The following is a 13,943-nucleotide window of genomic DNA, read 5'->3' as shown; positions in this document are numbered from 1 at the left end:
ACAAACTGTATATTTACACACTCTCAAAGTATCTTCCCAGGTATTGATTATTATGACAAAGGCGAAAGTAGTAACTTTATTCTGAAGAATATTGGAGTGCCCCACCTTAACCAATCACCAAGATTAGCGTCACCACTATAGGGGAAAACGAATTTCATTTGTTTCCTGATATGATACACATAGAGGGACACATTTTCATTTGTGATATTTTTGCCAAAAATGCATGGCCTTAATCTAATCAAGAGAAAGTATCAGATAAAGTCAAATAAAGATTATCCTCTAAACTAACTGGTCTTTATTCTTCAAAAATGTCAAGGTCAGCCGGGCGCGGTGGCTCTCACGCCTGTAATCCCAGCACTTTGGGAGGCAGAGAAGGGCGGATCACGAGGTCAGGAGATCGAGACCATCCTGGCTAACATGGTGAAACCCTGTCTCTACTAAAAATACAAAAAAAACTAGCTGGGCATTGTGGTGGGTGCCTGTAGTCCCAGCTACTCGGGAGGCTGAGGCAGGAGAATGGCATGAACCCGGGAGGTGGAGCTTGCAGTGAGCCGAGATCGGGCCACTGTACTCCAGCCCGGGCAACAGAGCGAGAATCCGTCTCAAAAAAAAAAAAAAAAAAAAAAAAAAAATCAAGGTCAGAAAAGGCAAAAACTGATGGAGGAACTGTTCCAGATGAAAGGAGGCATGACTAAATGCAACGTGTGATCCCGGCATGGATCCTGGGCCAAGAAAAAGAAATAGCCCTAAAGGACATTACTGAGACAATGACAAATTTTGACTATGGACTGTAGATTACATAATAGGTTTGTATTAATGTTAAATTTTCTGATTTTGATATTAAAAATGTTCTTATGGAGGGGAATGTCCATCTTAGAAAAAGACACTTATATTTAGTGGCAAAGGGCATGATATCTCCAATGTACTGTCAAACGATCTGGAATAAATATTAATAAAAAGAATGATAAAGCAAATAAGAAAAAATGTGAATAATTGTTAAATCGGGATGAAGGATACACAGGAGTTCCTTGTACTAGTCTAAGTTTAAAATTACATCAAAATAAAAAGTTACCCAAAACCGCTGGGCAATAAAAAACACAAAATCAATATTAACAATTTTTAAAAGCTTCTCAATAGTCGACTCGCTTTAGAATGGCTCTGAGGCTTGACTGATTTCAAAACTGCCCTGTGTTCAATTGACTTGGAGGGTCCTTGTGCCTGAATCTGACTATATCCTGCCACCAGAAGACTGTCACGTTTCCATCTAGTTAACTCCTTCCTTCCTTTCTTCCTTTCCTTCTTCCTTTCCTTCTTCCTTTCTTTCTTTCTTTCTCTTTCTTTTTCCAGCTTTCCTTTTTTCTTTCTCTCTCTCTCCCACTTCCTTCCTTCCTTCCTTTCTTTCTTCCTTCCTTTCTCTTTCTTTCTTTCCTTCCTTCCTTCCTCTTTCTTTGTTTCTCTCTTCTTTCTTTCTCTCTTTCTTTCTCTTTCTCTCTCCCTTCCTTCCTTTCTCTCTCTTTCTCCTTCCTTCCTTTATTTTCTTCCTTCCTTCCTTTCTTTTCTTCCTACCTTCCTTCTCTCCCTCTCTCTCTCTTTCTTTCTTTCTTTCTTTTTTTCGATGGCGTTTCAATCTTATTGCCAAGGCTGAAGTGCAATGGCATGGTCTCGGCTGTCTGCAACCTCCGTCTCCCGGGTTCAAGCAATTCTCCTGCCTCAGCCAGTCAAGTAGCTGGGATTACAGGCGCCCACCACCACGCCAGCTAATTTTTTTTTATTTTTAGTAGAAACAGAGTTTTACCATGTTGGCCAGGCTAGTTTCAAACTCCTGACCTCAGATGATCTACCCACCTTGGCCTCCCAAAGTGTTGGGATTACAGGCATGGCCACAGTGCCCAACCCCATCTAGTTAACTTTCTATGCACAGAATGGAGCTGGGACTTCACTGAGTTTTCAGAACAAGTTGTAGAACTGTTTTGTGCCTCCTTGTTAATAAATATTTCTATGTGTGGCAGAATTCAATATAGGACTTACTTTCATTATAACCTGATAGTGAGGTTATAACATAAGCCATAGACATTCATGAAAGAAGTCTCTTGTGAATAACCAAATCATCTTAGGTGAGTTTGCAACAACTCACCCTTGGTCATCCAGGGATGTGGCTCTCCTGGGAGACGAGATCTGCAGCCCACATGGAGGAGGGTCGTGCTCCTGTCTGTGTGGACTAGCTAGCCACTGTCTCTTTGGGTATCCCTTAGACTGCTGCTGGCCAGCAGAGGTGGATTTATCACAAAATGGAAGCTTCAGGACCCTTCACTTGCTCAGGCTCCTTCCAAGGCCCTATGCCTAATTTTGTATTCATCATTTTATGTTCTTTTTTTTTTCTTAAACCACTCCCTCTCTGCAAATTGTATAAGCTTCAGGCCCCGCAGAATCTGCTGGGTAGCTTAAATTTTGTCCCCAGAGGTTCTGACGTGGGTCAGAACAGTACATTAAGCTCCAAGGTCACTATTACACCAAGCTGAAAATGTACTCCCTCTCCCGTTTCTGATGCCCGTTTAGGTCCAATCCCATTGTCTGTCACTAGGAGTTCTGCAATAAGAGGAAATAATAACATTAAGATACTCCAAAAAACAAAATGCAAACATTTTATGTATGTATGTGTTTATTTTTTTGGGACAGAGTCTCACTCTGTCGCCCAGGCTGGAGTGCAGTGGCGCAATCTCGGCTCACTGCAACCTCCATCTCCGGTGTTCAAGTGATTCTCCTGCCTCAGTCTCCCGAATAGCTTGGATTACAGGGGCATGCCACCATGCCTGGCTAATTTTTTTTTGTATTTTTAGTAGAGACCGGGTTTCATCATGTTAGTCAGGCTGGTCTTGAACTCCTGACCTCATGATCCACCCTCCTCGGCTTCCCAAAGTGCTGGAATTACAGGCATGAGCCACCCCGCCTGACCTACAAAATGCAAACATTTTAAAGGGGTCCCAGATGTGGATATAAATCCTTCTTCTGTAGTAAATTCTCAGGGAAAAATAAAAGTTTAAAGAATAGACCTACTTACATGTTAAAGTCCAAAGGTATTAAAATCTGAAATCAAATTATCTTGTCCTTGTGAATTAAAGTTCAAATAAATAGAAGTCAATTTAAAGTCCATCTCCCCACACCCATTTCAAATTCCTAGTGGCTGGGGGTCTCAAAGCCTTGGTAGAGTTGAAGTCCTCTTAGCAGCTGTAGCTGGCACCATCACTTCCAGGAATGGAGGCGGTTCCTTAAGGCATAGCCTTTGTTCTCACCAAATCTAGAAAATGAGTGAATCTCCCTCCCTGAATCCATTTTCTCAGGGAAAAATAAATGTTTTTTGTGTTGCCGAAAACGATAGCAGAGACTCAATTGTATCTAAGGAAAGGAAGGTGGAAGATAAAAATCCCTTCTTTCTTTGGAGCAGACCCTAGGTCTGAACAAACGTCCTAAAGAACGGGAAGTCATGTGGAGCAGCAGAAATAAGCAGATAACAAAATCGAAAACATAGTGTAGGGCAGATCTTCATGTAACACATTTACTAGGTGTCTAATTGTGCCATGCGCTGTCATCTTCTGGGGCTGCAGTGGTGACAAGGCAAGCAAGGCCCTTCCCTGGCGTGGATAAGACCCATGCACCCCCGATGCAAGGTGGCCAAGTTTGCTCATAGCTCGAGGGAAAAACAGATTTACCAAAACAGGATATTGGTTTGAACTCCTCACTTCTTAAGTAACAGAGAATGATAGTTCATCTTGATTTGATAGCAGAGCAAACCACAAAGAAAGTAGTCATCTGGGAAGAGAAAGGGTTAGAAAGGAAAAACAAGAAAAGCAATTGAATACCTGCTTCCTCTGGCCTTGCAGACACCAAGCTGTGACAGTGTGAGTGGGCTTCTTAGAGAGTCTGCCACTGTGCATCTTGAGTCTAATTTTCTTATTTTATTTTATTTTATTTTTATTTTGAGACAGGGTGTCGCTGGCACTCCTGGACTGGAGTGCAGTGGTGCAATCAAGGCTCACTGCAGCCTCGACCTCCCATGCTCAAGGAATTCTCCTGCCTCAGCCTCCCGGGTAGATGGCTGGCTCCACTTTTGAAACAGAGATTGCCACTTTTCTTGTACTTAACTATGATTTTTAAAATGACCTTTTTTTCTAGCATCCTCCCCAATCCCACTGCTTCTCAGGGCATAAGTCATTTCTCTTAACTCTTTTCTGGCTGCATTGCTTTGAAACTCCTAGCATTGAGCTGCTGTTGCTCAGTGGAAATACTCCTGCCTACTAATCCATGTGTGCCACTTGCACACATGTCCTCTGCTAAATTGCTACTCCATCTTGACATTTCGCTTGTCTGCCTTGACTATCATTCGGGAGTTGAAACAAATACAGCTGTTCACATGTTATGGTCCTTTCTCTTCACCTTTGTCAGGAGATGGGGATGCATGTGAGTTAAGTTAACACCCCAAGCAGGCCATTAACAACTGGAAGGCAGGAAGTTTCAGTCAGTATCAGAGGGAAAATCTGACTTCTGGATGCTGCAGCATACACAGAGCACAGGGGATGGATGACATCAGTTTTTTATTTTACTCTTAAGACACATATTCTTCCACACCAAGGCTTTCTGTTTCCCTGCCTTCTCTCCCTACTCCTGAGTCCTCTCAGTCTGTTTCACTTCTTGGCTAAGATGAAAAGAAAGCAGCATGGTTATGTCCGTAACAGCACTAGATGTGAAGTCTCCATGAAGCCACTATCTTTCTGATTCTAAGGAATGTTTATCTGTACAAAGGTGATAAGGTAAAATCAATTAAATGCACAATGAGAGGAGCCGGGACACCAAGGGAAGAGGCCGGAGGGAGATCGCGGAGGGGAGGGGGCAGGAGGGGGGTGGAGTATCCTGAGTCGTCCGTGGTCCGGAGTCTGGAAGGCCCTGAAGTGGCGCCAGTCGACTGGCCTCGCCACAACTTGCCCAGACCAGGCACGTTTCATCCTGCGCCCTGCAAGAAGGAGCCGGACTACCTCTCCCCGCTTTGCTGCACCTCGGCCTCCGCGGGCCCGGCCCGCGTCAGCAGCGACCCTGGGGTCTGGGTCCCCTGTGTCGCCCCGGCCCTACTGCAGCGCCCGGCACCCGCCCAGGAGCGCGCAGCTGGGGTGCTAGGGATATACACTTGAGCAAGAGAGACCACAGCTCTTGATCCCGCTGATCCTGCAGCCCAGTGGATGGAGCCCAGAGTCTACAGACCTGCCAGGAAAGAAAAACAAATTCCTGATGTCTGGTCCAAGCAGGAATTCCCTGGTGGATTGGGGAATGTCCAGCTTTTCCTCAGCTTATTGATCTCTGTGGTAACCACTGGACGCCCCCAGAAGACCCATAGAAATGAGAGGCCTGAGGTCTACAAGTTGCTGCTAGAAATATTTTAGCCCCTCCAAAACCCAGAATGCAGCCCCGACCCAAGTTTGTAAGGGTTCTGGGTGCACGCTGACCGCGCGCGGGCGGACGCGCCCTTGCTCCAGGTCCGGACCTGGGCGCTGCCATAGCAACGTCGTGGACACCCAGACGTTAGGCCGCCGCCGCCGGCGGAAAGCAAGGAACCCGGCCTTCTCCCGCTCCTGAGCCCTGTGGCGGCGGCGGCCGGGGAGGCTGCCCAGGCTGGGTAGAGACCGCCCGGCTCCTCCTATGCAAGCTGAGGCAGCGGATTGGCTTTCAAGCATGCCCTTCCAGAAGCATGTCTACTACCTTCTCGCCAGCGGCCCAGAGGGGCCCGACGTCGCTGTGGCCGGCGCCGCCGCGGGCGCAGCCTCCATGGCCTGTGCGCCCCCCAGCGCGGCTTCGGGGCCCCTGCCCTTCTTCTAGTTCAGGCCGCGGCTGGAGAGTGTGGACTGGCGGCGGCTGAGCGCCATCGACGTGGACAAGGTGGCGAGGGCCGTGGACGTGCTGACGCTGCAGGAGAACATCATGAACATCACTTTCTGCAAGCTGGAAGACGAGAAGTGCCCACACTGCCAGTCGGGGGTGGACCCGGTGCTGCTGAAGCTCATCCGTCTGGCGCAGTTCACCATCGAGTACTTGCTGCACTCACAAGAGTTCCTCACCTCGCAGCTGCACACCCTGGAGGAGAGGCTACGCCTGAGCCACTGTGACGGCGAGCAGAGCAAGAAGCTGCTCACCAAGCAGGCGGGGGAGATCAAGACGCTCAAGGAAGAGTGCAAACGCAGGAAGAAGATGATCCAGCAGCTGATCACCCAGCAGTTGATGGTCGAAGCCAAAGCCAACTATTACCAGTGCCATTTTTGTGACAAGGCCTTTATGAACCAAGCTTTTCTATAAAGTCACATTCAACGCCGCCACACTGAAGAAAATTCTCGTTTTGAGTATCAGAAAAATGCACAGATTGAGAAGCTCCGGAGCGAGATCGTCGTATTGAAGGAAAAGCTGCGGGTCACCAGGTCTGAGCTAGAGGCTGCACACCATGCCAGTGCGGTCAGATTCTCCAAGGAATATGAAATGCAGAAAACAAAAGAGGAAGACTTTTTGAAGTTATTTGATAGGTGGAAAGAAGACAAGGAGAAACTAGTTGATGAAATGGAAAAAGTCAAGGAGATGTTTATGAAGGAATTTAAAGAATTAACTTCGAAGAATTCAGCATTAGAATATCAACTGTCAGAAATCCAGCCCAATATGCAGATCAAGTCCAACATAGGCACATTAAAAGATGCACACGAGTTTAAAGAAGACCGTTCTCCATATCCCCAGGATTTCCATAATGTCACACAGCTTCTTGATAGTCAGGAAAGCAAATGGACAGCTCGAGTTCAAGCTATTCATCAAGAACACAAGAAAGAGAAGGATCGGTTCCTGTCACATATAGAGAAACTTCAAACCTCAACGATAAATGATCTAAATGCAAGCAATGTTTTCTGCAAGAAAATGATGGACCAGCTAGGGCAGAGACCCCAGGAGCAGAACGAGCTGATTATAACTCAGAGACAGCAGATTAAAGACTTTACCTGTAATCCATTAAACAGTGTCAGTGAACCCAAAGGAAATCCTTTAGCCTGGCAGGCTTTTGAATCTCAGCCAGCTGCTCCAGCTGTGCCTATGAATGCCCCAGCCCTGCACACTTTGGAAACTAAATCAGGTCTGCCAATGGCGCATGAGTGACATAAAGCTTGAGAACTACCAGCCTAAGCAACATCACAAGATCCCATCTGTATAAACAAATTTAAAAATTAGCCAGGTGTGGTGTTGCCTGCCCATAGTCATCACCACTCAAGAAGCTGAGGCAGGAGGATCATTTGAGCCCAAGAGGTCCAGGCTACAATGAGTTATGATCTTGCCACTGCATGAGAACTGGGCAACAGTGGAAGACTCTGTTTCTGAGCAATAAAAATGTTAAAAAAAAAACTTATTTGTAAACATGGTAAGGAATACCCATATATACTCATTACCCAAATTTTCCAATTTTTAATCTTTCTCCCTTGTGCACCCTAGTTTGCTATCATTTTCCCTATCAACATAAATATATAATTTTATAACTTACATACAGAAGTCCTTTATCTCTAAATACTAGTATCTGTATTACAAGAACAGAAAGATGGTCTCATATATAACCAGTATATACATAATCTATACATTTAAAATTTATACAAAATATTATCTCATCTCTTATATGTATGTATTAAATCTTTTTCAATTAAAACAAAATTAAATGCAGAATGGATTCAGACATCTGGGCAGATAATTGCAGCCAGCCACAAATTCAGTCATTCTGCTGACTTCTATTTCCTTTCCGTTTTAGGATTCTCACTTTTCTGACCTATGATTGTCCAAACAGAGTGAGAGTAAACTGGGGCCAGTAAATCAAGGACCTAAGATCAAGGACTGAGAAGGTATTTGCAGTTCATTGGCATATGTTTGCATTTCTGTTTTTGCAGTGTTCCATGATAACGTCCCTTAAGTGCAAGGTGTATCCACAAAACCTTAAAATTGATGGAAAGTAAACATTTAAACCAACTAGTTGATTGCCCATTGTGATACCATTAATGATTTTTCTCCTCCTTGAATTAACAGAATTTTGGGCTAATTGAAATGTCAAGACAACTTGTAATCCCAGAAAACCTAAATGGGAAATCATTTCCCAGTAAGATCATAGAGCCACCAAAAGGACCATATTCGATGTCAATATACAACCAATAGCACTCTTCCACATAAAGAATAATCAGAAAAATATAATAAAAAGAGATCCCATTCACAATAGAAACAAAAGCCATAAAGTACCAAGAAATACCTTTGATGTGAAATTTTTTTGACCCAAGAGAAGAAAACCAACCAATCAAACAAAATGGCGGTGACAAGAAAGCTTGACTAAATGGAAAAAAGAACCATGCTCCTTTTTAAAGGAACAAATTCTACTCAGTCTAACTTACAGGTTTGACCACTTCTCAATAAAAAACAGAATGTTTCTGAAAGTTAAAATTATTTACCTGAACTAGAGAATGAATAAACATAAAACAAGAGATAGCATCAAAGAAAAGGATTGTGATGATCATGGTGGGTACTAGCACCACCATTTGTGAAAAAATATTCTCAATCTGTGATAAAGACTATGATACTGATGCATGTCAGTGGAACTGATGCAAATCAATGGAATAGAACATAGCAGCTAGTACATAAATGAACATTATTACGCATAAGAACCAAAAATACTATAAGGAAGTTCATATGATCAATGGGAAAAGAAAGATTAGGTACTCTTAAAAGTATCTAATCATCTTCTAATTGCACACAGAAATGAATTCCAAATGAATTAATGAAAATTTCAAAAAAGCAAAAATTATCAAACTAGATTATAGAAAGGAATCTTTGTCAGACCTCTGATGGAAGGGAGCAATGTCAAAGCATGTAAGGTAGATACGAATGCATAAAAACTTCCCACTCTAAAATGCAGTAACATAAAGGAAAGCAAAATCAGGTGACAGAGGGCAAATATCTCCACTGTCAAGGGCGGAGAAGATTTAACATTTGCTGGTTTTTTTTTAAAAAAAAAAAAAGCAAAGCCTCTAAGATGTCAATGTGGGCAAACATACTCAGGGAAGAAGTAAATTGGTCAACACACAAATGAAAAAATGTTCATTAGTTGCAAAAGAAGTGTAAAGGCAAAACATAAATAGATTCAAATTTTGCTTATTAAATTGTATTTTGAATGGTAGTATATTCTGATGGTTTAAAAATCAGAAAGTATAAAAAGTATACAGTGGAAAGTCTCCTTCTTGTGTTTATTCCCCTAGTGCCAGTTTCCCAACCCTGTGCTTAGATTTTAAAATATTATGGGTCTATGCAAATACACATACAGATTTTCCTCCTTTTAGTCTGAAGGTGCATACCAAAAACATCGTTCTGAAATTTGCTTTTTTGACATAATAATATATCTAGGAACCCTTTCCATATCAGTACTTAGCTTGCTCATTTTTTATAGTTATATAAACATTTTTCATTAACATTAGTATGTTGAAGTACATATGAATTTAAATTGGTTTCATTTAGAGTTTTTTAATCATTTCAGAAGTACACACATATAAGATATTTACAAGTTATTCATTCAACATTTGTTGAAGTCCTACTCTGTGGTAGAAAACAGGTATCTATCTAGAGACTAACAGACAGCCTGGTAAATAATAAAACTCCATTGTGTAGCTATCCTACAGTTTATTTAACCAGGTCACTGTTAATGTTCATACTTTTCCTATAGGTGAATTGTTTTCTTTATAGTTTTCTAATTTCAAGATTACATTTAATAAATTTTTATTTTAGGCTGGGCGTGATGGCTCACGCCTGTAATCGCAGTACTTCGGGAGGCTGAGGTGGGTGGATCACAAGGTCAGGAGTTTGAGACGAGCCTGTTCACTATGGTGAAACCCCATCTCTACTAAAACTACAAAAATTAGCCGGGCGTGGTGACGGGCACCTGTAGTCCCAGCTACTCGGGAGTCTGAGGCAGGAGAATCACTTGAACCCGGGAGGCGGAGGTTGCAGTGAGCTGAGATCATGCCACTGCACTCCAGCCTGGGCGACAGAGTGAGATTCCATCTCAAAAAAGAAAACAAAAAAATACACATTTTTATTTTAATAAAAAGAATTTGCACCTCATTAATGCATTTAATAATAAGTTTAGAATTATTGATTCGATTATTAAAACTACACCAAAATCTATAGATGTTAATTATCATTCAGAAATATTGAATTCCCAATTTCAGGGATTAAGCATAAACATAGTCATAGATACCTAAGAGGATAAGACAAATCCCTGCAAAAATGTGCTACCACGAAGGCAACTCAAGATTTAGTAACACGATATTATGACAATATTCTGTGAAACAATCTGTCAGCATTTTCAGAAATGTGACATGCAATGCCTGGAACACCAGCCAGCTAGGCTCCTTGGTAGACATGTCAGTGAGGACAAGTCTGCACCGGGGTGACATATGTTTTTAAATAGCTCAGAGGCCAAGCACACTGCAAGGTGTCAGGCATCCCCCTGATATTTCAGTTGAATATAAATTTGGAGCTGAATCTTTATCAAAGGTAAATATGTACACACAGTAATGCTTTCATAAGAGAAAATCTCAAGTAAGCACCCTATGCAATGAAGAAAGTAACTTATTAACACATAGCTCAGCTATCGATTGCGGTGTTATAAGCCATCTCAAAGCACAGTAGCTACGTGATTTATTACTTGTCATGATTCTGGGGTTGACGGAGCTCCACTGGGAGGAGCTTCTGCTACACGCTGGGTGGCTGAGATCACTCACGCGATTGCATTCAGCCGGCAGCTTGGCTGGAGCTGGGATGTCCAAATGGCCTCTCATCCTCCAGGATCTCCTTGCACTTGGCTTTTCACCCTGCAGTGGTTCCTATGGTTTGGATGTCCCACCCAAGTCTTATGGTAAACTGTAATCCCCAATGTTAGAGATGAGGTCTGGTGAGAAGTGTTTAGATCTTGGGGGCAGATTCCTTGTGAATGGCTTGGGCCATCCCATCCCCTTGGTGATAAGTGAACTCTCACTCTAAGTTCTTGTGAGAGCTGGTCATTTAAAAGTGTATGGCACACCACCCCCTGACCATGCTCCTGCTTTTGCCATATGATGAGCAAGCTCCCATTTCACCTTCCACCATGAGTAAAGGCTCCCCAAGGCCTCCCCAGAAGCTGAGCAATGTTGGCACCATGCTTGTACAGCCTGCAGAACCGTAAGTTGACTAAACCTCTTTTCTTTATGAATTACCAAATTTCAAGTTTTTCTTTATTGCAATACAAGAACAACCTAATACAGTGGTCTAGCTCCAAGGAACATTTGAAGAGGACAAGCCCCCATGTGCAAGTGTGTATTAAGCCTCTGCTTGCACCACACTAGCTAATGTCCCATTGGCCAAAGCAAGCCACATGGCCAAGGCCAGAGTCAAGAGCTTGAATACAAAATACATAAGGGCATGACAACCAGTAAGTGTATTTCCCTGAGGTCATCAAAGTATAAAACTGCCACATCATGATTTTTCTGTTTTACTTGAAAGGATGATAAAATTACTAGGAGGGAGCGAGTGAAACACTGAAATAGTACCAGAGAAGACCACACAAGAAATTCCCCTAACTTTAAAAATCAGCCTTCTGCTGGATGCAGTGATGTGAACCTGTCGTCCCAGCTACTCGAGAGGCTGAGGTGGGAGGATCACTTGAGCCCAGGAGTTCAAGACTAGCTTGGGCAACATAGCAAAACCCCATCTCTAAAAAAAAAGCCATCCTCTCCAAATCTTTTTCTTTTTTTTTTTTTTTCTTTGATACAGAGTCTTGCTCTGTCGCCCAGGCTGGAGTGCAGTGGTGTGATCTCGGCTCACTGCAAGCTCCGTTCCTGGGTTCACGCCATTCTCCGTGTTAGCCAGCATGGTCTCGATCTCCTGATTTCGTGATCCATCCACCTCGGCCTCCCAAAGTGCTGGGATTACAGGCGTGAGCCACCGTGCCCGGCCCCATCCTTTCCAAATCTTAAGAGTGCAGCTGAACAATGTTGATTACAAAGGGGTGAAATGTGTAAACTTGTTGGTAAAGCTCATTTACTGACGAGCTTTACTAATAAGCTTCACCAAAGGGCAGCACACTTTTAGAAAATGTCAGTTTGTTCAGCCAATGGAAAACAAGCTTTACCATATGGATGGGTCCTTTTGACTCTCCTTGCCCAGGGTTCTTAGGGGAATCTCTGCTGTGGGCCCAGATGTCTCTGCAGCCCATCAGGTTGAAGCAGGGAGATGAGTGTGACCACATGGATGGTATGATGCCACCCTTCATCACTACCAAAGGGCTTGAGTCTCAGTGACACTAGGTAGATAAAAATAAGGAATGATCCCATCAAAAATAAAGCATTCAAATTCAAAAGACAACTCTTTGCAGAGGATGAATAATTAATTAGGTAAGGGATGGTAGCAAGAAAATTGGGATTTTGTGGATAAATTGAACTGTTTACATGGAAAAACAAAACAGACCAACCAAATCGGCAGACTCACTGAATCTCGACCAGCTGGAAGCAGGCATATTGGTTGCCAATATGGAAAACTATTTTGACAGTTAAAAAAATTAATGACAGTTAAAAGGATGAATGCTGAAAGAACTGCTTAAGCCCTCAAATAATGAAAAATATCAAGAAGAAAAGGCAAAAAGAGGATAGTAGTGAAAACAAAATACAGAAGACTTACTTCAAAAGGAGGAGCAGAGCAAGATGGCTGAATAGAAGGCTCCACCAATTGTCTTGCCTACAAGGGCAGCAATTTAACAACTGTCTACTCACAAAAAACACCTTCATAAGAATAGAAAATCAGGTGAGCACTGGTTTTAACTTTATCTAGCTGAAAGAGGCATCGAAGAAAGTAGGAAAGACAGTCTTGAATTGCTGACACCGCCCCTCCGCCACCCCCTGGCAGTAGCAGCATGGCACGGAGAGAGAATCTGTGCCCTTGGGAGAGGGAAAGTGCAGTAATTGTGAGACTTGCATTGAACTTAGTGCTGCCTTGTCATGGCAGAAAGCAAAACCAGGCTGAACTCAGCGACACCTACCCATAGAGGGAGCATTTAGACCAGCTCTAGCTAGAGGGTTATTCCTCATCCCAGAAGATGGAACTTGAGCTGTGGCAAGCCTTGCCACCCCAGGCTAAAGTGCTCTAGGGCCCTAAATAAACTTTAAAGGCAGTCTAGGCCACAAAGACTGCAACATAGGCAAGTCGTATTGCTGAACTGGGCCCAGAGCCAATGGACTTGGGGGCACACAACCTACTGAGATACCAGATGGGGTCGGTAAGGGAGTGCTTGTGCAACCCCCTCAATCCCAGGCTGCTCATCTTACAGCTCCAAATGAGACCTCTTCCTTCCACTTGAGGAGAGAAGAGGAATGAGTGGGGAGGACTTTGTCCTGCAACTTGGATACCAGTTCAGCCACTGTAGGAAAGGGCACCAGTCAGAGTTATGAGGCCTCTTTCCTAAGCCCTAGCTCCCAGATGCCATTTCTTTTTTTTCTTTCTTTTTTTTTTTTTGAGATGGAGTCTCGCTCTGTTGCCCTGGCTGGAGGGCAGTGGCACGATCTCAGCTCACTGCAAGCTCTGCCTCCTGGGTTCATGCCATTCTCCTGCATCAGCCTCCCGAGTAGCTGGGACTACAGGTGCCCACCACCACGCCCAGCTAATTTTTCATATTTTGTTTAGTACAGATGGGGTTTCACCATGTTAGCCAGGATGGTCTCGATCTCCTGACCTCGTGATCCGCCAACCTCAGCCTCCCAAAGTGCTGGGATTACAGGTGTGAGCCACCGTGCCCGGCCCCAGATGCCATTTCTAGACACATCCTGGGCCAGAAGAGAACCTGCTGCCTTGAAGGAAAGGAACCAGTCCCGGAAGGACCC

General features: G+C 43.7%; 1 protein-coding gene and 1 pseudogene across 1 annotated transcript in view; both read left to right on the top strand.

The window, feature by feature from the left end:
• Positions 1 to 5,685: 5,685 nt before the first annotated feature.
• On the top strand, positions 5,686 to 7,170 carry LOC129462878 (cilium assembly protein DZIP1-like; annotated as a pseudogene).
• A 209-nt stretch (positions 7,171 to 7,379) lies between these two features.
• Positions 7,380 to 13,943, top strand: part of EML6 (EMAP like 6) — a 321,610-nt gene continuing 315,046 nt past the window's right edge. Inside the window, exons 1-2 of the mRNA XM_063617993.1 lie at positions 7,380 to 7,429; positions 7,808 to 7,898. The gene's annotated coding sequence lies outside the window, so the exon portion shown is untranslated. The remainder of the gene's footprint in view (positions 7,430 to 7,807; positions 7,899 to 13,943) is intronic.

Source organism: Symphalangus syndactylus, chromosome 14 (assembly GCF_028878055.3).
Source record: "Symphalangus syndactylus isolate Jambi chromosome 14, NHGRI_mSymSyn1-v2.1_pri, whole genome shotgun sequence".
Classification (NCBI taxonomy): Eukaryota; Metazoa; Chordata; class Mammalia; order Primates; family Hylobatidae; genus Symphalangus; species Symphalangus syndactylus.
Note: the sequence above shows the minus strand (reverse complement) of the source record. Positions and strands in the feature narration are given on the sequence as shown.